Source organism: Ochotona princeps, chromosome 1 (assembly GCF_030435755.1).
Source record: "Ochotona princeps isolate mOchPri1 chromosome 1, mOchPri1.hap1, whole genome shotgun sequence".
Lineage (NCBI taxonomy): Eukaryota > Metazoa > Chordata > Mammalia > Lagomorpha > Ochotonidae > Ochotona > Ochotona princeps.
The window spans coordinates 62,114,903-62,137,932 of record NC_080832.1 but is presented as its reverse complement, the minus strand read 5'-3'; positions in this window follow the sequence as shown (position 1 = coordinate 62,137,932).

Here is a 23,030-nt window from a genome sequence, read left to right as displayed (position 1 = left end):
TTGCCATGATTTTTATTCCAGGGTTCTACACAAGATAGAGTGAGTTCACAATCTTCCAAGCAACTTAGAGCTCCAGAATTCACACTCCTGCTACATTCTACTGGTCAAAATCAGTCACAAGGTGACAACTGTGCCTACCCCCAACTCTTCAAAGAACAAAGAAAGTTTCTGTTTCATAAATAACTAGTGTGAAAAAACACTGAATTTTATGCCCATGTTTTTGTCTATCATTGTCTGAAGTTCAGACTTCAACCTTTTCCTTAGAAGAATTGCTCCAAAAGTAAGCTGGCATTGTGGCACAATAGATTAAGCCACCTCCTGTGACACAGGCATCCCATATGGGTGCCTGTTTGATTCCTGACTGCCCACCTCCAACCCATCTCCCTGCTAATGACATGAAAAAGTGATAGAAGAGAGCCTAAATGGTTGGGCTCCTGAATCTACCTGGTTTCTGACTCAGCTCTAGATTTTGCAGCCATCTGCAAAATAAATCAGCTGATGAAAGGTCTCTCTCTCTCTCTTCATTTTTTTTTTCAAAGTCAGTACAGATTCTTTTACTTAAAAAAGGGGGGTATTCACTAGAACTAAATTAGTACATTGCTTCATTTTTTTTTCCAAAGAATAAGACACACTTTCAGGTTAGTGATATTCAACCAAACACTGCGTATAAAACCAAAGTGGACAGAGCAACTGGTTAAGCTGCTTCCTAACCCTACTCGTGAGCTTGACTAGCGGACATCATATTGGCAGATGACAAGAAGTAAGCGGTTCCCTATGTCATCGGGAAACAGCACACTTGCTTACCCAGAGGGCCCTGATGTACTCATGCACGAACACTGAACAGGGCAGCCTCTCGCCTGCCCCCAGCACTCCCCGGGGCCCAGTCAGGTGGGAACGGCAGCATGGAAGGCAGCAGTACCACCACGGCACTGACAAGCAGCGAGGACGCGGCATGGAGCACTTAGACCTTCACTTGGCTAATCCTGGAAGCTCTAAGATCATTCCACTAGGTGAGCCTGCGTGTCCATCTAGAAAAATAGGTATTTTAAGAACAATGCTTAGAAGAGAATTCTAGAAACAGTAAGACAACACCAGGACCAGCAAGACAAAATGTTAGGACTACAAACGTCAGCCTGGGGCTTGATTCTCACATGTGGCTTTTAGGCTGAGTTTGAGGTGATTGCTACAGCCAGGCAAGCTGGGATCCTTGGCCTTAGGAGCCTTGTGATGGGCAGGCAGCTGGAGTATTGCCCGCGACAAAACACTCCGTTAGGCTAAAGGACTGAACCTACTCCTGTGTGAAAAAGAGCTGCCGAGGACATAGGAAGCTTCCTGCAAACCCTTCTGGGACACAGGGTTACTCCACAAGGCTGCCACAGACACGCCTGCTGGGTTGGTGGGGGGATGGCCCCAAGTAGAATGCTGGCCATGAGGTTGCTCCAGAGGGTCTGACTAGGAAACCCCAGAGAAAGGTTCTGCCTGGGAGGGCTTCGAGGGCTCCTGAATGCACGAGGGGATGGGAAGGAGCAGATCCGGGGGGTCAGGCATGGCACCGACCCATCAATACTGAACCCAAATGAAGAGCAGAACAGAGCCAGTCTTTCCCTCTTTTTCTCTCTCCCTCTATTTCTACTTCTGTCAAATAAATGAATATATTAAAAAAAAAAAAACTTGCTCTGAAAGGCCTTGCATTGCTCCATCCACATTATGGAGAACTCAGGGTGGAAATAGTCTTAATCTCATGGGTTACAGAAAGCCAGCTCACTGCATAACTGCATTAAGTTAGCATAAATGTTGATAATTACAGAAAATAAGATCAAGAAATATCACACAATACACAATCAGCTGACAGTCAGCACAGGTATTTGGCACAGCAGTTAAGAGGCCGCTTGGACTATTTACTTCCTACAGTGAAGTGCCTGGTTTAAATCACAGCTCTTCTTCCAGTCCAGTTTCCTGCCAATGCATATCTTGAGATACTCAAGTTAGTTTAGGTACTTGTGCCCCTGCCTCCCATATGGTAAATTCAGATTGAGGTCCAGACTCCCAACTTCCACTTGGTACAGCCCCAGCCTCTGTAGGAATGAGCAAACATATGGAAGGTCTTCCCTCTCTCTTTTCTCTCTCACTTGCTCTCACTCTCTCTCCCTCCCTCCCTAAATTAATTAATTTTAAGAAAATAAACTGGAGGTAAAGGAAACAAACTTTTGTGGTCAAAGCTCTGGTGAATTTCTCATATATATATATATATATATATATATATATAAAATAATCAGCAAGTATGTCATATTATAAAGTATGCTAGAATTCCTAGTGAAGGGTCTTAAAATAATAGGAAAAGGTTGTCTTCTTTTTAACAATAAAAAGATATGTTTATTAATTAGAAAAATAGAGTTACAGAGAGTGGGGGGAGAGAACTTCCTCCTGCTGGGTCATGCTAAAGCCAGGAAGCACTAACTCCAAGGACCCTGAAATTCAAGCCAACTTCCACTGCTTTCCCAGGACATACTAGCTCTTGGCTTATAACCTGTGAAAGCTGCAGAAGATGGCCTGGGTCCATGAACTGCTGCACCCATATGGGAGATGCAAAAGAAGCTCCTGACTACTGGCTCAGCCCAAGCCATTGCAGCCATTTAAGGAGTGAACCAGTTAATGAAAGATCCCTCTTTTTCTCTCTCTCCCTCTCTCTGCCTCTCTCTCACTCCTTTCTTCTGTTAAATCTTTCTAATAAAAATGAATAAATCTTAAAAAAAGAAGAGTGACATGTTATATTACATAGCAATGGGTTTCAAAAGAATGAACTAATGGTATTTCTGCAGTAAATATATATTTATATATTTTATATATTTTTATGTATTCAATATATATTATATATTTTTATATATAAGTGAAAAATAACTTATCAAACACTGTACAAATCATAAACAGACCAAATTTTAAAGATCATTTCAATAATACAAAGTTATATCTACAGAGTCCTTGAAAGTATGTCTTTAGTAGAATATGCTTCATAAACAGATAATATTACATTAACCTGCACTAATTGCAACTTCTTTTAAAATACAGTAACATTTTTCTGCCTTTAATAGCATCAATATAGATTGAGTTTTAGGGGGGTAATAGATTGAACTTTGAATTTCAAACATAGGAAAAATATCTGTAGTACTCAGTAAAAAATGCACATCTTTCACCTTTGATGACATAAAAGGAAACCAGATGGCAATGATTAGCATTTGGATTTATATTTGATCTACCTTGCTTTCAATTTTGTTTAAGTTAAATGTCAAAGAAATATAAATGCTAAATAATCATCTGGATATCACTTGCCAATCATTAAGTTGTTCATTAAACCAACTTTTTTGCTGGGCACCACACTTGAAAATCATAGGGTTCAGAAATAGGGAAAAGGATAATAACCACCCCCATGCCAGAGTCTGGCATTGATAAGCTTACAGATGCTTTACATTTGAAATGGTTCATTAATATTCTTTTTTATCTTTTTTTATTATATTTTTGACAATCTTTACATAGTTAATTAGGGTAAAAGAGGTTCAAGGGCTATAGGAAAGTGGGCAAGACTATTATTTCCATATTGTTTCCTTCGTGTTTAAAGGGGGGTATTAAGGGAGAAGGCCCACCCAATTTCCCACCCTCCCCAGGTCTCGGATGTAGGGCATGCTCCGAGGGTCTTGCTCAAGTGGTTTTGATAGCTCACCAGTTATGAATTGCTGCCAGTCTTGCCACTCCAAGAACGATGAGGTCAGTGAAGAATCCACTGATTGACATAGTCCATCATAGAGTCTCCGTTTGCCCCGTATTTCGCTGCCAGCATATAGCTGAGATGGTTGATTGGCCTGTTCTGTCTTCTGTCCTTTCTTGGTTAGGGTTCTGAGTACAGCATTTTGATTGGGGTTATCTCCAAAGAACCTTTGTCTGAGGTGTCCTCAGACCAGATTCTTATATGTACTAGCAAGTACATGGCCCGGCACAGTCCATGACCCTGATCAGCTGGTGGTTGCGATTGCTGGGTTGGTTCTGCTTTCAGTCCCGACTTCCACTGGAACCAATGGGTGTTGCAGTCCAGCCTGGTTCTGCCCAGCACATACTCGGTCCTCGCATAAACCAGTGGAAGCTGCAGCCTAGTTGGAGCGACCCACAATAACCCCCACCAGACCTGCCCCCTACCCTGGTTTGCCAGTATGTGTAGCAGTAGTCCAGTCTGTCCCACATCCCATTTGGCTCTCGTCCATGTCAATGGGTATTAAAGCTTTGTTTCATCTAACCAGCTCCATTATGCACTGAAATGACTCATTAATATTCTTAAATTATTAATATTAAGTTTCAATAGAGAAATTCAATGGAATTGAACTGCTAATGGGAATTTAGTTTTTACCCTTTTATAAACCCTGAACTTTCAAAGCTCCATTTCCTATATATATTGCATTACATTTGCTTTCCCAAAAGTCAGATCTTCAAGAAAAGTTTCAGAGAGGAAATCTGGTAAGAATCAAATTAGCAACTCACTGGGGTGGTTGAAAAACTATCTTATATAGAACTCATGAAGCAACTTTGGCAAATTATTATGTGTTCCTATAAGCTTAAAGTCAGGATTCAAAAAGAAAGGTGATTTTGTACATACATACTTGATATTATTGACCACCACCCTCTTTTCTGCACCTGAGAGAGCATAAAAGTACCCATTTTGAGTAGTGGTGAGGGCTGCTACAGTAAAACCACACTGAACCTCCTTAAACTATGGTAACATCACATAAAATGATACAAACAAAATCTGTATAATCAGACTTCCTCTGTGAGGCTAAATAACCTACACAGCCATCCCTGTTAGTATCCAGCATACATTACATTCAGGACCCTCCACAGATTCTGCAACCTGCAAATGTTCAGTATACGTACATAAAATGACACAGTATTATGCATGTATAAAGTGATATACAACCTAAGCACATTCCCACCGCATACTTAAAATCGTTTCTAGATTTGTTGTAATATCTAATGCAAATTAAAACTATATAATCATTGCTATCCTGTATTATTCATGGAATAATGACAAGGAAAAGAGTCTGTACCAATTCACTATAGATGCAGTTTTTTTTATTATTTGTTATTTTTAATTCATTAATTACATTGTATTATGTGACACAGTTTCATAGGTACTTGGGTGCAGTTTTTAACAAACATTTTTAACACATAGATATAAATCTAACAAAACACATAAAAGATCCATGTGAAGAAGACAATTCAAATGATTGTAATAAAAATTACACAAATGGAGCAACATTTTCATAGACAGGAGAACTCAATAATAAAAAAAATTAGTTCTTCCCAACTTGATCTACAGACTCAATGCAATTTTAATCCAAACTCTCAGTAAGGTTTTAGAGAATGTCAATGACTTGATTGTTAAGCTTACCTGGAGAAGTAAAAGTCTCAAAATAGTATTGAAAAAGAACAAAACTGTAGTATGAACACTAACATCAAGACTTGCTATAATGAGGGGGGAACTCGGTGGGGCTTCTCCCTTAATATCCTCCTTTACCTCAGATACATGAAGGAAACAATGTGAAAATAATAGTCTTACCCACTTTCCTGTAGCCCTTGAACCTTTTTAGCCTAATTAACTATGTAAAGATTGTCAAAAATATAATAAAAATGGAAAAAGTTTTTTAAAAAAAGGACTTGGTATAAAGCTATATGGATCAATTCAATAGATTATTGATGTGAGAATAGAAAAGAGATCAACAGAACAGAATTGAGAGCCCAGAAACAAATGCATATAAGTACAGTCAACTGATCTTTGACTGAATCAGGAATAAAAGCATTACAGCAGAGTTTACATTGTATTTTCAACAAGTGGTTCTAGATAACTAGACAGCTATACGCAAGAAAATATAGGCACAGATCTTACAAACTTCATAAAAATTACCTCAAAATAGATCTGAAAACAAAACACAAAATACAAAACTACAAAACCCAATACCCTAGACATACTAGGATATGATGATGACATTTTCACACTACATCAAATGTGTGATTCATGGAAGGATAAAATTGGTAAGCTGGACTTCATTAAAATTAAAAATATCTGGGCTGGCATGGTGCAATGGGTTAAACCTCCATTGCCCGGCCCAGCAGCCCTTTAGGGCCCTAAGGTATGATCCGGCAGCTCTATTTCCCATCTAGCTCCCTGCTTAAGACCTGGAGAAGTAGCAGAGGATGGCTCAAGTGCATCAGCCCATACACCTACTTGGGAGATCAGGAAGAATCTCCTTGTGCCCAGCTTCAGATCAGCTCAGCACTGGGTATTTGGGGAGTGAACCAGCAGACCTCTTTCCTTTTTCTCTGTCTGTAAAACCTGCCTTTTAAATAAAAATAAGTAAATCTTGTTTTTTTAAAAAAAAAAAACTGAAAATGTTTGTTCTTCAAAAGACACTGTAAAAGGACTAAAAATACAAGGCATAGGGCAGGGGAGAATATTCATGGAACTCATATCTAGTAAAGCACTATTACCCAAAATATATAAAGAACATTTTGAATCTTCAGTTTAGTGGGGCGTGAATTTTGTGATTATAAGGCAAATTGCAAGCGTGCCCTTGTAATAGTTAAAATAAAGAAATAAATAAAAGAAATAGGGAGGATGGAAGTGAGGGAAGAAAAGAAGGTAGGATGGGAAGTATGAAATTTGTTCCCTTTTTATAAATAAATAAAACACAAAGAACAAACTCAACAACAGGAAAACAATCCAATTAAAAACTGGACCAAAGACTTTAACAAGCATCTCACCAAACAAAAGATGCACCTAACAAATCAGGGTATGGAAATATGTTCCACATCACATGTTAAGAAAGCACAAATTAAGCCAATAGTGTGATGTAACTGCACATTTAGAATGGTGAAAAATCTATAACAATGACAATACCAAATGTTGACTAGGATGTGGAGCAACAGAAACTCTCATTCATTGCTGGTAGGACTACAAAATGGTACAACTCTGGAAGACAGCTTAGCAGTTTTTATACCAAACTAAACATAGCCTTACCGCATAATCCACCAGTCATGCTCCTTGATATTTACTCTAATGAACTGAAAATTTATGTCTATATGAAAACCTGCACCTTGATGTTTATAGACGTTTTATTTTTAATCGCTAAGTCTTGAAAGCCAGCAAACTACCCTTCAGTGGATAAATAGGTAAATAAATAATGCTAGATTGAAACAATTGATTAATACTCAATACTGAAAATAACTATCAAAATGAGAAGACAGGGAAAAATCAAGTGGAAGAAGGCTGCATCATGCTCACTAAATGACATCCTGAAAAAGGTTGAAAACATCAGTGGGCATTCAGGTGTAGAGGTGAAGGCAGGCTGAATGGCAGAATACAGATCTTCAAGGCAGCGGCAACTATCTGCAGGATTTTACAATGAGTACACATCATTATACACTATCCAAATCCCTAGAACGTATGTCAAGAGTGAACACCAGTGTAAACTATGGTCTGTGAGTAATTGTGATGTGTCAATTGGCTCATTAATTGCAACAAATCTGCGTATCTGGTACCAAATATGTTGATACTACAGGGAGGTGGCAGTGACATAAAGAAAAGTTCTGTATCTTCTTCTTAATTATTCTGTGAACCTACCATGTCTCTTTAAAGAAAAAAAAATTGGAGCCAGCATTTAGGTGAAGCAGGTTAAATCAAAGCCTGTAAGGTTAGCATACTATATTATGGAACCATTTGAGAACCCAGATGCTCTGCTTTGGATTCAGCACTCTGCTAATGTGCCTGAGAAAGCAAGAGAAGATGATCCAAGTGCCTGTGCATTGACACCCGCAAGGGAGACATGGGTGAAGCTCCAGACTGCTGCCTCTGCCTGACACCTTCCAGCTGCTGTAGTCATTTGGATGGTAACCAGCAGGTGGAAAATCTTTTTCGTTCTTTGCCTCTCCTTGTCTATCTCTAGCACAATACCTTTCAATTAAACAAGACAAATTTTTTTAAAATAGTTTCAAAAGAAGACTTACTAAGAATCCCCCAAAAATTGTGGAAAATGTGTATCATGAAAAACTACATAAATTTCAAAAACATTTTTGCACCCAAGTAAACTTGTTATTCAATTGGTTCTTCTTCACAAACTTTTGGAAACACACATATATGTCAACAAAAAACAGCAAAATAGTCACCAAAAAGAGTAAGCAGTGTTTTTCACAAAATTACTGGGTGTTGGGTTTTATCCGAAAGAGTTGACACAACCCCCGCAGAGTCTCACCTTCGAGATGTACAACTAAACGCAATGAAACTGTAGCTAGGTCAAAGCCAGACAAAACAATAAGAAATAATAGAATCATAGCCAGGACAAGATACTCGCCCTTTGGAGAGGTCAATAAAGGAGATATGTCAAAGATAATCTTTATGTCAAAGATTATCTCACTCTCTTTTCTAGAATTTTCTCAGGTCTCCATGGCCCCAAAGAATGTATCTTTCTGTTTGCAAACTTGCATTATCACTCAACGGTGGGCTCCACCTCCATATCCACCATTCATTCAAGAAATCTCAATCCGCTTTGCACTTGGGCTCATTGATCCCCTGCTGGTTAACAGCAACAGTACTGAGAGCATGGTATCTAATCCATGAATTCTACCATGAGACCCACACATCAAGGTACTGAATTGTTTTTTGCTATTTGATTTGATTCTTCGGTTCCAGCATGGTTGGTCCTCCCTACTCAGCAACTGAACCTACCATCTCCTTACCCCTCACTACGACTTTGCGAATAGCTTTGCTCGCTTGATCCAAAAACCAACCTTTCCTTTAAAGTCTGGATCAACAGTCCTATGTCCCAAAGACTTTACTGACCAGTCCAGGGTATGACTCTTTAGCTCCTCACTCTCCATGCATGCAAATAAAGATATGCTATTAACTCTGAAAAGGCATCAGAGGTTCTAGTTTTATCTTATGTTTGAGGCACAAAGCCATGATGAAGTCTCTAATGCCACCTCACTTTACACAGCCTATTGGGAGGAAGCCATTGATTAGACATTTATTAGTTGATAGAGTGATTTCTATCCTGTATTGCACTTCCTATCTCAGCTCTAATTCTCCTCAGAGAACCCATCATGACCAGAGCAATGACGTTTAGAATCAGACGCCTTATGTTCCACCTGTATAAGTGATAAATCATAAACATGAATCATAGCAAAATGCATTCCTGAGAGCATTTAAATGTTAACTGTATAAATTTTAGGTTGCACATCCATGTCTATGTGCTCCAAGGAGCTAATGCTCAAAGAGGAGGTTTTTATACCTCATTAGTTGCTATGCTGCCTTCTTTTATCTATACTGTTTGTGGCCCACTTAGTTGATTACAACACACTATTTTGATATTAAAGTTAAAATGGAGACCTTGATTTCTGATATATGTTCCATTCGGAAATGCACATCTTTCTGCACAGGACAATGACAATGGCTTAGAGATCTTTACCATTCACGTAGCCCCATGCTCAGGAAGAAGGGCCACAGGTTCAAGCCAGGGATGAGCATGAAAGCCTGTGCAACGAAAAGGTCAGAAGGGCATACAGTGTAGTATTGAAGTCTTACTGTTTCTTTACTAACAGATCTGAATTTGATTTTGGATTCAGCATCAGTTCCACACTCTCAGTTGACGTTGCCATTTTAGGAAAGAGCTACTGCAGAAAATGAGAAAGAAGGGAGAATTAATTACAACAAAGTTTTAAAGGTCAAGATTAAGTCATATCTTAGCAAACAAACTTTTCAGTATAAAAAAGAAATCTATTTTATACTAAGCTAATTATGCATTAATGAACATTAAAATGAGAGTAATGGTTTGAAGGGTACAGGATTTTCTCTTTAATTGTATGATAGAAATTTTTTAAGTGGATATATTAACTTGACTTGAAGTATGTAAGCTGTTTCCTTTTCTTTCAATGCTGCTCACTGAAGTACTCTTGCTCTCTATTGCTGCCCACAGTGTGGGCAATAGAGAAAACTGAACAAAACAGAAAACAGACTCTTGAAAGAAGGCTCAGCCAACCAGACCATAGCTCATTTCTTGCTGTGTTATATGATAGGATGCCAACTATATAATTAATTGTGCATTATGAAATTAATATAAATAAATCATAAAATAAATGTGTGGAATCAGTGACATTCTGTTATTTGTACAAAACCCCAAAATTTTCTTACAAACTCAAATTCCTGAGTAGACAAGTGAAATTGTGCTTCATTATCCACTAAACACACTGCCTAATTTTTTTAATGGACTCCAATTTCTTCTGAATTTTTGAAAATAATCAAGGTAAGTTTTAACAAATAAATTAACAAGTTCATGAATACTAGAAATGATTTTTTAAAAATGCTTACGGAACAGAAGGGATGTGAACAAAATTTGAAAAGAAAATCAGAGGACATAAGCCAGTGAATTCTTCCAAAACTGAAAGAATCGCTTCTCTAGGGCATTTTGATCCCCTTTAAAGAGAAGAGAGTAATGACCCAGGAAGGCCAGGATCAGGGAGACTGCTACAATGGGAAGTAATGATTAAAAGCCAAAGAAAGGTTTCAGTAGAAGAAGAGTCAAAGCAAGGGTAAATTCCAACATCACTTCTAAAGCAAATGGTTGCTTCTCCTTTATACATTCTTATTTGTAACCAACAACATGAAACAGTGCCAAGACTTCTGACCTTGGATGTGGTGCTATCAGAAAGCCTCCTCGGGGAGTGCTAATCCACCCACTTCTTCCTTCATGAATGCACACAGGCACAGGAAAAACAGTGCACCATGCATGCTTTTGACCCCCGTGAGGTCAGCAAAGGTTTGTTCTTCTCTCTGACATCTTTGCTGATTTGAGGCTCTTCCCAAAGCCTGCCAATGCTTTGGAAGCAAGGCTATCACATTTCTTTGCTCATGTTTTACATTTTTTCCAGGGCACTAATAATAAAAGTCATAGAGGGAAAAAAATATCATTTGCAAAGAAATATTTTGAAATAGTGCAGATGGCTCAGTGTATGTGGTTAGTGGATATGGACTAAAAAAACAAACAAAATATATTTCACATGAACGCATCAGGAACCCAACCCTGATATAACCTATGCTGACTGAATAAGTCAATAAATAAAAAGGCAATGTCATATTTAACCACGTATGCTAACTAGGTCATCTAATAATGATGACATGATTGCAGTCATGCAAGGGTATCATCTACTCATTATGATTCAAGTTATGGTCGATGACATTGATATAACTTAGAAGACTATGAGATAGAGGGAATATTTCATAGTAAATAGACCAAGAATGATTCCCCTTGGAATAGTAAAGGTACAAATTGCTTTAGTTTTCATTTCTATGGTGCTAAATTTGTATTTCATGTTCGAGCCTATAATTGATGGCTGCTTACTTGCCTGGATGAAAAGGGACAAAAAAAATAGATTATGATTGTCAAGGTTGTTTGTGTTAGCTAAAATGGTGAGTACACTCCGAAGTCTTTGTAAAAAAGCATACGAGTATTTTTTCTTTTTGAAGAAAAGAGGATGTAGGACAGAGCTGCAAGCCAAAATGCGCCAGGTCACTCAGCTGACATGATGGGGCTTCTGCTGAACAATGCATCCAGTAACAGAAAACCAAACTCCAGGCCATCCACCCAGGATCACTTTGCGATTTTCTCAAGAGCTTTTAGGATTGAAGACTTATTTTTTGTTTTTGTTGTTGTTATTTCTTGGAATTCAAAAACCTCCCATTGTTCTACATTTTTATATTCTCTCTTAAAAAAAAGTATGAGTCAACTAACAAAAGCATCTCTGTTGTTATACTTAGTAAATAATTTAAAATTCATAATAATTACTTCCATATGTCAGCTTTTCTTCTCCCTAAATTCCCTCTTGCTTCTCATTATCTTAGATAGTCCTATTTCTAAATTTCTCTTGATGTGTTATAGATACTATTATGTCCTACTTCTGAGAATAATTCATTACCATTCTGTATATTAGTTTATATAAGAAAAGGAGCAATCGTATTTAGTTAAGAAAATAAGAAACTACAATTCTAGTGAGTATTTATTTTGATCCCTAATTATATAAGAGGTATTTATATGTGTATCTGGGGTATGTGGGATGTGTGTGTGTGTGTGTGTGTGTTTACATGGACAAATCCTCCCTTACCCTAAAGCTCAGTAGTTTTTATTTTTCACATCTTCTTAGAGTACAACTGTTAAACATACCTAATTCTAATCTTAAACAATCTAGTTTAAGATTAAACATTTTATTTCTAAGAGAAGCAGAGAGAGACATTCTGTTCTTTCGTTTTCCAGATGCCCACGACACCCAGGGCTGGTTGAGGACCAGCACTAAGGCAGAGGAGAGCCAGAAAGCCAAACCTTTTCTCTCATGTGGTATCAGCAATCTAATCATTTGAGTCATCGTCTCTGTCCCCCAGAGTTTGCACTGGCAGGTAGCTGGAGTCAGAACTAGAACTGAGAATCAAAATCAGGGACTTCAAGTGGAACATGAGCCATTTACCTGCTAAGCCAAGTGCCCACTCCCTCTACGCTGATTTTTTTCTTAATTTAAATCCACCACATTATTTATTATTTGATATCATAGATACAGTAGTGCCACCCTTGCCGTTCCTACATCTCAGTAGGACTTAGTAGACCTAAGTTACTTCTGCTTAAATACAAAATCAATGTTTTCATCTTTTTTATTGTACAAATGTAAGTAGTGTTCATTTTAAGACCACTCAGACTTCTGTGATTACATGTTTTTCTTACATCAGATATTTTTCCTGAGGTTTTAAATTTTCTTTTTCTTGCTTTACCATGTCCGCACTATGATGCCCCAGTATTCCAACGTAATAGCTGAACTATGGAGTCATCATGTTTTGCCAGGAAACTCTCCTGCCAATGTACGTGCTTATGTCAGTACCTGGTTGTTTCAAAGCTCCTACACAACTGCCATCCTGATGTTTTACTTCCTTGTTTCTTGGCTCCTGTATCTCCTGGTTCCAGTGAAGAAAGAAAGGGAAAAAAAGGAACAAAGGGAGGAAGAAAAGAAGGGAGGGAGGGAGGGAGAAGGATGGCAGATTTATAGGTGAAGTTGGCTGTATTTGGATGATACTGTTGTGAACTTTGTTTCCCAATTCACAAAATTTGATATGTGGTAGGGCTAGGATTGTGGTACAGCACAATTAAGCCTCCACCTGTGTCACCAGAATCACATATGGATGCTGATTTGAGTTCTGACTTCTCCGCTTTCAATCTAGTTTCTTGCTAATGCACCTGGGAAAGCAAAGAAGGTGGCGAAAGTACTTTCACTCCTGCATCCACATCATAGGAGACCTGGCTCTGGCTTCAACTTCACACAGCCCTGGCCGTTGTGGCCATTTATATGTGTGAACCAGCGGAAGGAAGAATCTCTCTCTGTCTAGTCTCCTCTCTGTAATTTTGCTTTGCAAATAAATGAAGAAAGAAAGTTCTTTCTTTAAAATGGATGGGAGGCCCAGTGTGGTAGCCTAGTGACTAAAGTCCTACCCCTGCATCTGCCAGGATCCCATATGGGGGTCAGGACATATTACAGCCGCTCCACTTCACTTCCAGCTCCATGATTATGACCTGAGAAACCTGTAAAAGAGGGCCCAAAGCCTTGGAACACTGCACCTATGTGGGAGATCTGAAGAAAGCAACTGGCTCCTGGCTTCAAATCAGCTCAGCTCCGGCCGTTGCAACCACTTGGGGAGTGAACCAGAGGATGAAAGATCTTTCTGTCTCTCCTTCTCTCTGTAAAATATGCCTTTCTAATAAAATGAATAAATATTTTTCTAAAAAAAAAAAAAGGAACTGGGAGGCAAGGGTCTAGAGCATCTTTAAAGCATCATATTCACTGTTCAGCTGTGAGCTGAGCAGCACTGGTTCTGGGCTCAGGCTCGCCAGGCAAAGCCGTTTGGCCAGCCATCTCTTCTTTCAGATCCTTAAGGAAGAAATTCACAACTTCCCTGGGTTTTCATGACACCATCTGGCCAGTTTTGTAGATGAAGCTTGCAAAATGTAAGAACTACTGATCTCCACTCCTTCTCACAATTTCCCAACTTTTTTTTTCAAAACTCAACTCCCCAAAGCCTAAGATCAGAAATATTTCCTTTTCCATAAGGCAAAGTGCGATATCTGAAATCTTCCATGTGAGACAGGAATAATTCTCCAGAAATATAAAATGCAACACTGTAAAATTTATTAGATGAAAGGCATGGCATTTGCTGCACAGCTCTCGAGTCGTAACATGTCCATAGCTCTGTGCTACACCTATACACCTGTACACTTAACTACAAAGGATTTTCCTAGGGTGGTCGTAATTCAAAACACTCTATCCATCAGATCACGTGTCAGACCATGTGTCTCAATTTCTAGTTCAGAAAATGCAGCCATTGATCTTACACCCAGAATTCACAGTTATGTTTACAGCCGCTTTAAACCCAGATGCTGTTGGTTTGGGTTTGGAGTGGCGATAGAATTTTTTGGTAGTTTGTTTGTCTCTTTACCCTTGCTGAACATGAAGATAGATAGTATTCACTACCACTTCACAGGCATCCCATCTGTCTTATCTTAAATGTAAAAGTTCATGTTAACTTCTTCCTTCTGCCTTCTTCTCTAGTTAAATGACCACAGCTCACCAGGGCTTCCACATTGAACAAGCCCAGTTTCTGGCAGAGATGCACCTAGTAGATATATCCTACATAAACAATATCCAATATTTTGACATTCCTTCTTATTTGTCAAAATCATCAGAGTAATTCTCATGAAACTACAAAACTTAATGGAATCTACAAAGATCAATAACTGGGAAGCATTCAATGAAAGAAGAAAGGCAAGGCACTCAGTGAAGATGAGGCTCAGGCTGAGTGAGGTCTTCGCATGTTGGACAATAGTTACTGTGATTGCTGCTATAAAGCATTCAAAAAAACGATCCTAACTTGAATGGTGATTAAATTAGCATAGGTAGTGTGGTTGTGTGTTTGTGTGGTTAGCTACAGATATCTGTTATATGAACATGCAGTGAACTGCACTACTCGGGAAACATACTTTCTCTGGAAACATGCTTTGGAAGATGAGCAGAGACTGTATGAACTCAACCACACCAAATCTTGGGAGTCTAAGGCTTTCTATGCACATGCGCAGATGCTACATGGCTATGAAGGAACAGTTCACATTACCTGTCTTTATCATTCTGGCACTTTTTAAAGATTTTACCAAAGAAAACTTGTTTGGTATTGCCAAAACTTTTCAAAATGGATGTGTTTACATATAATTAAAATTTATTTTTGCATGCCTGCTATGCTATTTTTTTCTGGGGGAAGTGGCAAATCTAGTGGTGGAAACCATAGATGAAGTCACTGTCCTTGTATAATTCACAACCTAATACAAAATGGCACTTTTAAAAAAATTCATCTTTATTTTAAAATCAGAGTTGAAGAGAGAGAAAAAAAGGCAGCAGAGAGACAGAGCTCTTGCATCCTCTGCCAAATTGCCTGAATGGCCGAGGCTGAACTGGTCTGAACTGGTCTGAAGCTGGGGTCAAGAGCTTTTTCCACATTTCCCAGGGTGGGTGCAAGTGCTCAGATCGTGGGCCATCTTCTGCTGTTTTCCCAGGCCATCAGCAGGAAGCTGGATAACAGGTGTAGCATCCAGGATCCAAATCGGTGCACATATGTGATACCAGCACTGAAGATGGAAGGTTAGCCTAATAAGTCACCACTCCAGCCCCAAGGTAGCATATTCTCTCTCTCTCTCTTTTTTTTTTTTTTGTAATTTTTATTTTTGATGATGATTACATGGTTTATCAGGGTAGGAAGGATAGAGGGTTAGAGGAAATTGTTTCCAAACTTTCTATTTTATATCGCTGAGGGAATGGGAGAGATAAAGGAAAAAGCCATACCCAGCCTCCCAAATAACCTAGTACCCAGGGATGGGGAACAGCCACCCAATATCAACCCAGTGTCCCAATGTGGTGCATGTTCCAAGGGTTCTGACCGAGTGGTTTGGATAGTTCTGAAATGCTATTGATTTCACTGATCTAAGGGTGTGACAATCCTCCCAATGTCCATTGGCTGCCATAGTCAACCTCAAGTATCTAATCACCCAGATTTTTGCTGTCATCTTTTCCTGGTAGTTGTCCAATTTGCTCTGTTCTCCTTCCTCTGCTATGGTACCAAATTGGCTGCCACATTCTCCATGTGCATCAAAGCCTGCCTCCACTGCCTCGTTTTTGCACTCACAGGCAGGCCAATGACCAGGGCTAGTTGACCCGAGACCCGCCAGATATCCTGCCCCAGGGTTCACAAACCTGACACCTACCTCGCAGGTGGGCCACACAACCAGGGCCAGGCAACCTGAGCCTTGCCAAATCCTCCACACCTGTGGCTCACGAACCAGGCCCCACTGCTCATGCAAGCCAAGAGACCAGGACGAGGCAATCGAAGCCCCGCCAGATTGTGAACCCAGCACCCAAGGTAACAAAGAAGTCAATCAGATTGTATCAAGCAGTGAAACAAAAAGGGGCAATAGTGTCTCTGAACTGCATCCTGGGTTGTCTCTGGCTTCATTTTGTCTCTTTCTTCATCAGGGTATGGGATAAATTACAGGTCACAATAGAGCCAGAGGATGTTTCTTTTTTTTTTTTTTTTTTATATTTATTATTTAACTTCAGTAATTACATTGTATTATGTGACACAATTACATAGATACTTGGGTTCTCCCCACCCCTCCCCAAACCCTCCCACCATGGTGGATTCCTCCACCTTGTTGCATAACCACAGCTCAAGTTCAGTTGAGATTCCCCCATTGCAAGTTTCTTGCAACTGGGACTACTGAGGCCATGAGTCCACCTCTCCTTACAGTGTTAAAGCAAGGAATCCCATTAACTTCACCCTGAGGCTTCTGCTCTCCTAGAGTACCCAAGCTCAGGTAAGGGAACGGCATCACAATGGATTCCTAAGAATTCGTATGCACCTCAGCAAATTATATAAAAAGCAATGGCCCTTTATTATTTGCTAACCCATGACCTTCCTGAGAAAGTGATCAAAGTCATGGCCATGTTCCCAAGACAGAGGAGGAATTACATGTACTTGAAGGGAAGTAATGAGTAGGAACACTTGTTGTCACATGTTTTGAAGTCACATGTGTTTGTTTTCTGACAGATCTGTCTTCGGCGAGCCCTCCTCACTCCACCCCAACTGTGGAGAGTGCTGACAACATAGAAAGCCTAATACACTTACCTTATCCCCAGGGAGTATCATCTAAACATTTAAAAACTCACTGGACACTGAATCACAAAAAGGAGCCTTTTATAATTGGTATTACTTTATCTTCACTATCAAGAGGCACTTTTTGAAGGTCCACCAGGACAGCTCCAGTGTTGAATAAGGATACAAAGGATACTTCCTGATCTCCAGGAACTTAGGAATGAACCAGGGAGTCAGACATTATGTAATATGTATTAACATGGAAGCTCTGACCTAAAGCAGTGCAACTAGATAAATAAAACAAAAAAATGTATATGAATATTTCTCAAATTGGAGATTATGAGACTCATGGTTTTTTTAATTTGTAATGACCATTCATTTGTTAATAATGGCAATAATAATAATAATAGTGCATTACCGGGCCCGGCGCGGTGGCCTAGCGGCTAAAGTCCTCGTCTTGAAAGCCCCGGGATCCCATATGGGCACCGGTTCTAATCCTGGAAGCTCCACTTCCCATCCAGCTCCCTGCTTGTGGCCTGGGAAAGCAGTTGAGGACGGTCCAACACATTGGGACACTGCACCCACGTGGGAGACCTGGAGGAGGTTCTAGGTTCCCGGTTTCGGATCGGCGCGCATTGGCCGGTTGCGGCTCACTTGGGGAGTGAATCATCGGACAGAAGATCTTCCTCTCTGTCTCTCCTCCTCTGTGTATATCTGGCTGTAATAAAATGAATAAATCTTTAAAAAAAAAATAGTGCATTACCAGATCTACGCCTGATTCTGAGAAGGCACAGTCTTTCAAGTCACAGCAAAGGTAAAGAACACATTCTACGCCAACAGAAGCTTCCTTCTGAGCCACCCTCCTATGCACCTGGATTGTTTCTCTGCCTTGTCTGGCCCACATTTCTGATGCTCCTGTGTCAGCTAGGGAGAGGCATTTGGCCTAGATGGTAAGACACCTGCTTCTCGTATCGTGAGTACCTCAGTTCAGCACTGAGATCCAGCAACTGACACCACCTGCCTTCTAATGCCAACCTTGGGAGGCAGCAGGGAGACATGTGTTCCCAGTGATCCCAGTCCCTGACTCCTGGCTCTTGGATTCAAACCCATTCAGTCCCAGATGTCGTGGGCATTTGCATTTCCTCTCGTTTCCAGTGTGTGTGTGTGTGTGAGAGAGAGAGAGAGAGAGAGAGAGAGAGAGAGAGAGAGAGAAATAAATATTTTTTAAGCTTTTAAAAAATGTTTAGGGCCCGGCACGATGGCCTAGCGGCTAAAAGTCCTTGCCTTGGGCGCCCCGGGATCCCATATGGGCGCCGGTTCTAATCCCGGCAGCTCCACTTCCCATCCAGCTCCCTGCTTGTGGCCTGGGAAAGCAGTCGAGGACGGCCCAAAGCTTTGGGACCCTGCACCTGTGTGGGAGACCTGGAAGAGGTTCCTGGTTCCCGGCTTCGGATCGGCGCGCATCGGCCCGTTGCGGCTCACTTGGGGAGTGAATCATTGGACAGAAGATCTTCCTCTCTGTCTCTCCTCCTCTCTGTATATCTGACTTTGTAATAAAATAAATCTTTAAAAAAAATGTTTAAAAAGTCAACTGAAGATGATCCGTAAAAGGAGCAAGGAGCATACACCACTCCACAAATTCTCAGCCTGTCTGCTTCACACACATATTTATTCCAAACCTAACCTAACTAGTCTCTCCTTACTGATGTCTCCACTACCCACTCTCCTTAGAGTCTCCCTCCTTAGGCAATCCCAATCACCCCTCAGCAGCCCCAGAATGCAGCCTGCCACCTTACACCCAGCACTCCTACAGCACCGCTACACATTACCATTGTGAAATTTATACAGACCCTGCTTCACTTCCACAAGCCACCTTTTCAAATGACCTATTTTCTGTGTCAGCTCACAGATAGTATTAAGTTTATCTCTTGGTTTCCTGCTTCCCTGGCACTTTTTTAGACTTAGTATTTTGTGAATCTTTTTTTTCTCCCACACTTTTAATTTTTCTTAATTCTAAGGCAGACATCACAACATAGTGGATAAGCCTGTTGACTGCAATACCAGCTTTCCATGGGCACCAGTTAAAGCTGCAATTTCTCCATTCCCAATACAGCTCCCTGTTAATGTACCTCGCAAAGCAGCAGAGGGAGGCCAAGTGCTTGGGGCCCTGAACAAGAGACATGCAGCTAGAAGAGGCTCCTGATTTTGATATGGTCCATGGAAAATCTCAGTTTCTCTCTCTCTCTCTCTTTTTCTCTCTCTCTCCTTCCTTCAACCTTGCTCCCAATAACTCTGCATTTAAATAAATAAATTTAATCTTTTTATTTTATGGTACAGTTCCATAGGCTCAGTGATTTTCCCTTCCATCCTCCCCATATTCCCTCTTCCTACCATTTTTCTCTGTTACTACGATAGTATAGTCCATCAACAGCAGTCACAGGTTTATCATTCTGCTTTTTTAAGTGTATCTTAACATTATGGGTATACACAATACTCCAGCATCCTATTGTCAAGATATATCTGACAATTACATTGGGAGTCCATCTTTTATTTGGGAGTAGAGAGATGCATGCTGCACTGTATCTTTTTTTTTTAATTTTATTACTTTTTCCCATTAATTACAATGTATTGCGCAACACAATTTCATAGGTACTGGGATTCTCCCCCCCGGTGGATTCCTCCATCCTGATGCATAGCCACAGCTCAAGTTCCGCTGGGATTCCCTCATTGCAAGCATAGACCATACATAGAGTCCAGCATCCCATTGTTCAAATTCAACGACCTCTTAGGGAGGCCCTCTCAGGTCCAAAGGCAGAGCCAACAGAGTGTCATCCCGATCAACCAGAAGCTCCAACATATCATCAGCAACAATCCAGGTATGATGAGGCTGGTGCAGAGTCCACTGACTGATATAGACCATCATAGCGTCTCCCCTTGTCCAGTATTTCACTGCCAACATATAACTGAGGTGGTTGATTGATCTATTCCATCTCCCGTCTTTTCTTGGTTAATGTTCTGATTCCTCCATTATGATTGAGGGAGTTCCCAAAAGAAACTTTGAGGTGTTCCCAGACCAGGTTCCTACATGTACTAGTAAGCACAGTGCCCGCCACAATCCATCACCCCGATCAGCTGGTGGTTGCAACTGCTGGGTTGGTTCTATTCTCAGCCCTGTCCTCCACTGGAACCAATGAGTACGCTGCACTGTATCTTTTATTCTCAGTATGCTAGTCTCCACTGTACAATTCCTTTAGATGAATATATTTTTATACATGTTTATGTATATATCTGTTTCATATTTTACATGAATGTTCCCTTATTTCAGAGAGAACATATGATATTTTTCCTTTTTGGATTGGCTTGTTTCACTAAGCATAAAGGTCTCTAGCTGGGATCATTTGATTGCAAATGGTGGAATTTCATGCTTTTTAATGGCTGAGTAGTATTCCATAGAATAGATGTACCACAGTTTCTTGTTTCATTCCTCTTTGTACAGGCATCTGGGTATTTCCACATCTTCACTATTGTAGATTGTGCTGCTATAAATATATGGTCATGAGTCATTTTCTCATATGCAGATGTCATTTCATTTGGATACAGTTCACAGGGGGAATGGCTGGGTCATAAGGCAGATCAATTTTCAGTTGTCTTATATCACTCTCCATACTGATTCGCGTAGTGACTCCACTATGCTATTGTCCCAGCCATAGTGAAGTAGGGTACATTTCTCCCTACATCCATGCCAACAGTCGTTATTAATAGATTTCTGAATGCAGGCCAATCTCACTGGAACTAGGTGGAACTTCAATGTTGTTTTTATTTGTATTTCCCTAACACCTTGGGAGCCTGAGCATTTATCAAAGAAATGTGTCTTCAATTTGGAGATCTTATGTATTGCTCTTTTGGTCTGCATTTGATTTACTTCCTCCATTATTTTGATCATTTCTTTTTTCCTGTTAATCTTGAGATTATTTTGCTGTAGTTTTTCAAGCTCATTCAGAGGTATGGTTAGTCCATTTAACTCGTTCCTTTCTAGCTTCTTGACACATGTACTAATTGCAATGAACTTTTCTCCTAATACTGCCTCGATTGTGTCCTGCAAGTTTTCATATGCTGTCTTGATGCCTTCATTCATTTCAAGCAATTTTTATTTTCTTTTTGATTTCTTCTGTAACCTTTTGTTCAGTCTCCAAGTATTTGCATATCTTTTGGGGGTATTTTAATTTGTTGATTTCCAGTTTCATTCCATGGTGATTTAGGAAGATGTATGGTATAGTTTCAATTTTTTAAAAGTTGTTGAAGCTTGTTTGTGACTTTTAATGTGATCAATCCTAGAGATTTCATGAAGTCATGAAAAAGGTGTATTCTGTGTCTGTAGGATGAAAGGCTCTGTAGATAGCAATTAAATCCATTTGCTCTGTTTTTAAGTGAGCTCTGTTGTTTCCTTGCTGAGTTTCTGTGTCATTTATGTCTAATGAAGTAAATGAGATGTTAAGGTCCCCATTATTATTGTATGAGTCTATTTCTCCCTTTAAGTCTATAATATTTTGTTCAAGTAACCAGATGCTCCGGTATTTGTTGAGTATACATTTATTATGGTGAGTCCCTTTGCTGATGGATCCCTTCATCATTATGTAATGTCCTTCTTCCTGTCTTTCAATGCTTTTCATGTTGATGTCTGTATTATCTTTTATTAAAATAGCTATAGCAGCTCATTTTTCCTTTCCATTAGGCTGTATTATCCTTTCACTTTCAGTTTCAGTGTATCTTTGTTGGTGAGATATATCTCCAGTAGATGATAGATAGATGGGTTTTGTTTTGTTTTGTTTTGTTTTGTTTTGATCCAGTCCATTAATCTGTTATTTAATTGACAAGTTCAAATCATTTACTTTTGTTTTTAATTATTTTATTTTTATCGTAAAGTCAGATACACAAAGAGGAGAGACAGTGAGAAAGATCTTCCATCCGATGATTCACTCCCCAAGTGAGCCGCAACGGGCCGATGCGCGCCGATCCGAAGCCAGGAACCTGGAACCTCTTCCAGGTCTCCCACGCGGGTGCAGTGTCCCAATGCATTGGGCCGTCCTCGACTGCTTTCCCAGGCCACAAGCAGGGAGCTGGAGGGAAGGGGAGCTGCCGGGATTAGAACCGGCGCCCATATGGGATTCTGGGGCATTCAAGGCGAGGACTTTAGCTGCTAGGCCACGCCGCCGGGCCCCAAATCATTTACTTTTATGGTTAATATTGACGGTCAGTGATTTGATCCTGTCATTTTAACATTGGGTTTTCCAGTGTTTGAATCGGTCTTGTTTTAAGGATTTACTGAGATGTTCTTCACTTTTGCATTTGGATTTGGTGGTTATTGTCGTTTTTTTTTCTGTCTGTAGCACATCTCTAAGCAACAATTGTAAGGTATTTGATCTGGTAGATGTGAAGTCTTACAGATTTTGCTTGCTTTGGAAGAATTTTATTTTATATTCAAATACAAATGAGAACCTTGATATGTATGTTTTTCTAGGCTGATGATTGCTTTCTTTTAGAATTTGGGATATGTCTCTCCATTCCCTTCTGCTCAGTAAGGTTTCCGCTGAGAAATTAACCGTGAGTCTGACTGGCGTTCCTGTATAAGTCACCTGACATTTCACTTACATGTTTAAGTGTCTTTTCTTTATAATCAACCATAGAAGACTTGATTATAATGTTGCATGGTAAGGAACACTTCTGGTCAATTCTATCAGGTTCTCTACTTCCCTGTGCTTGGATTCCCTTTTAT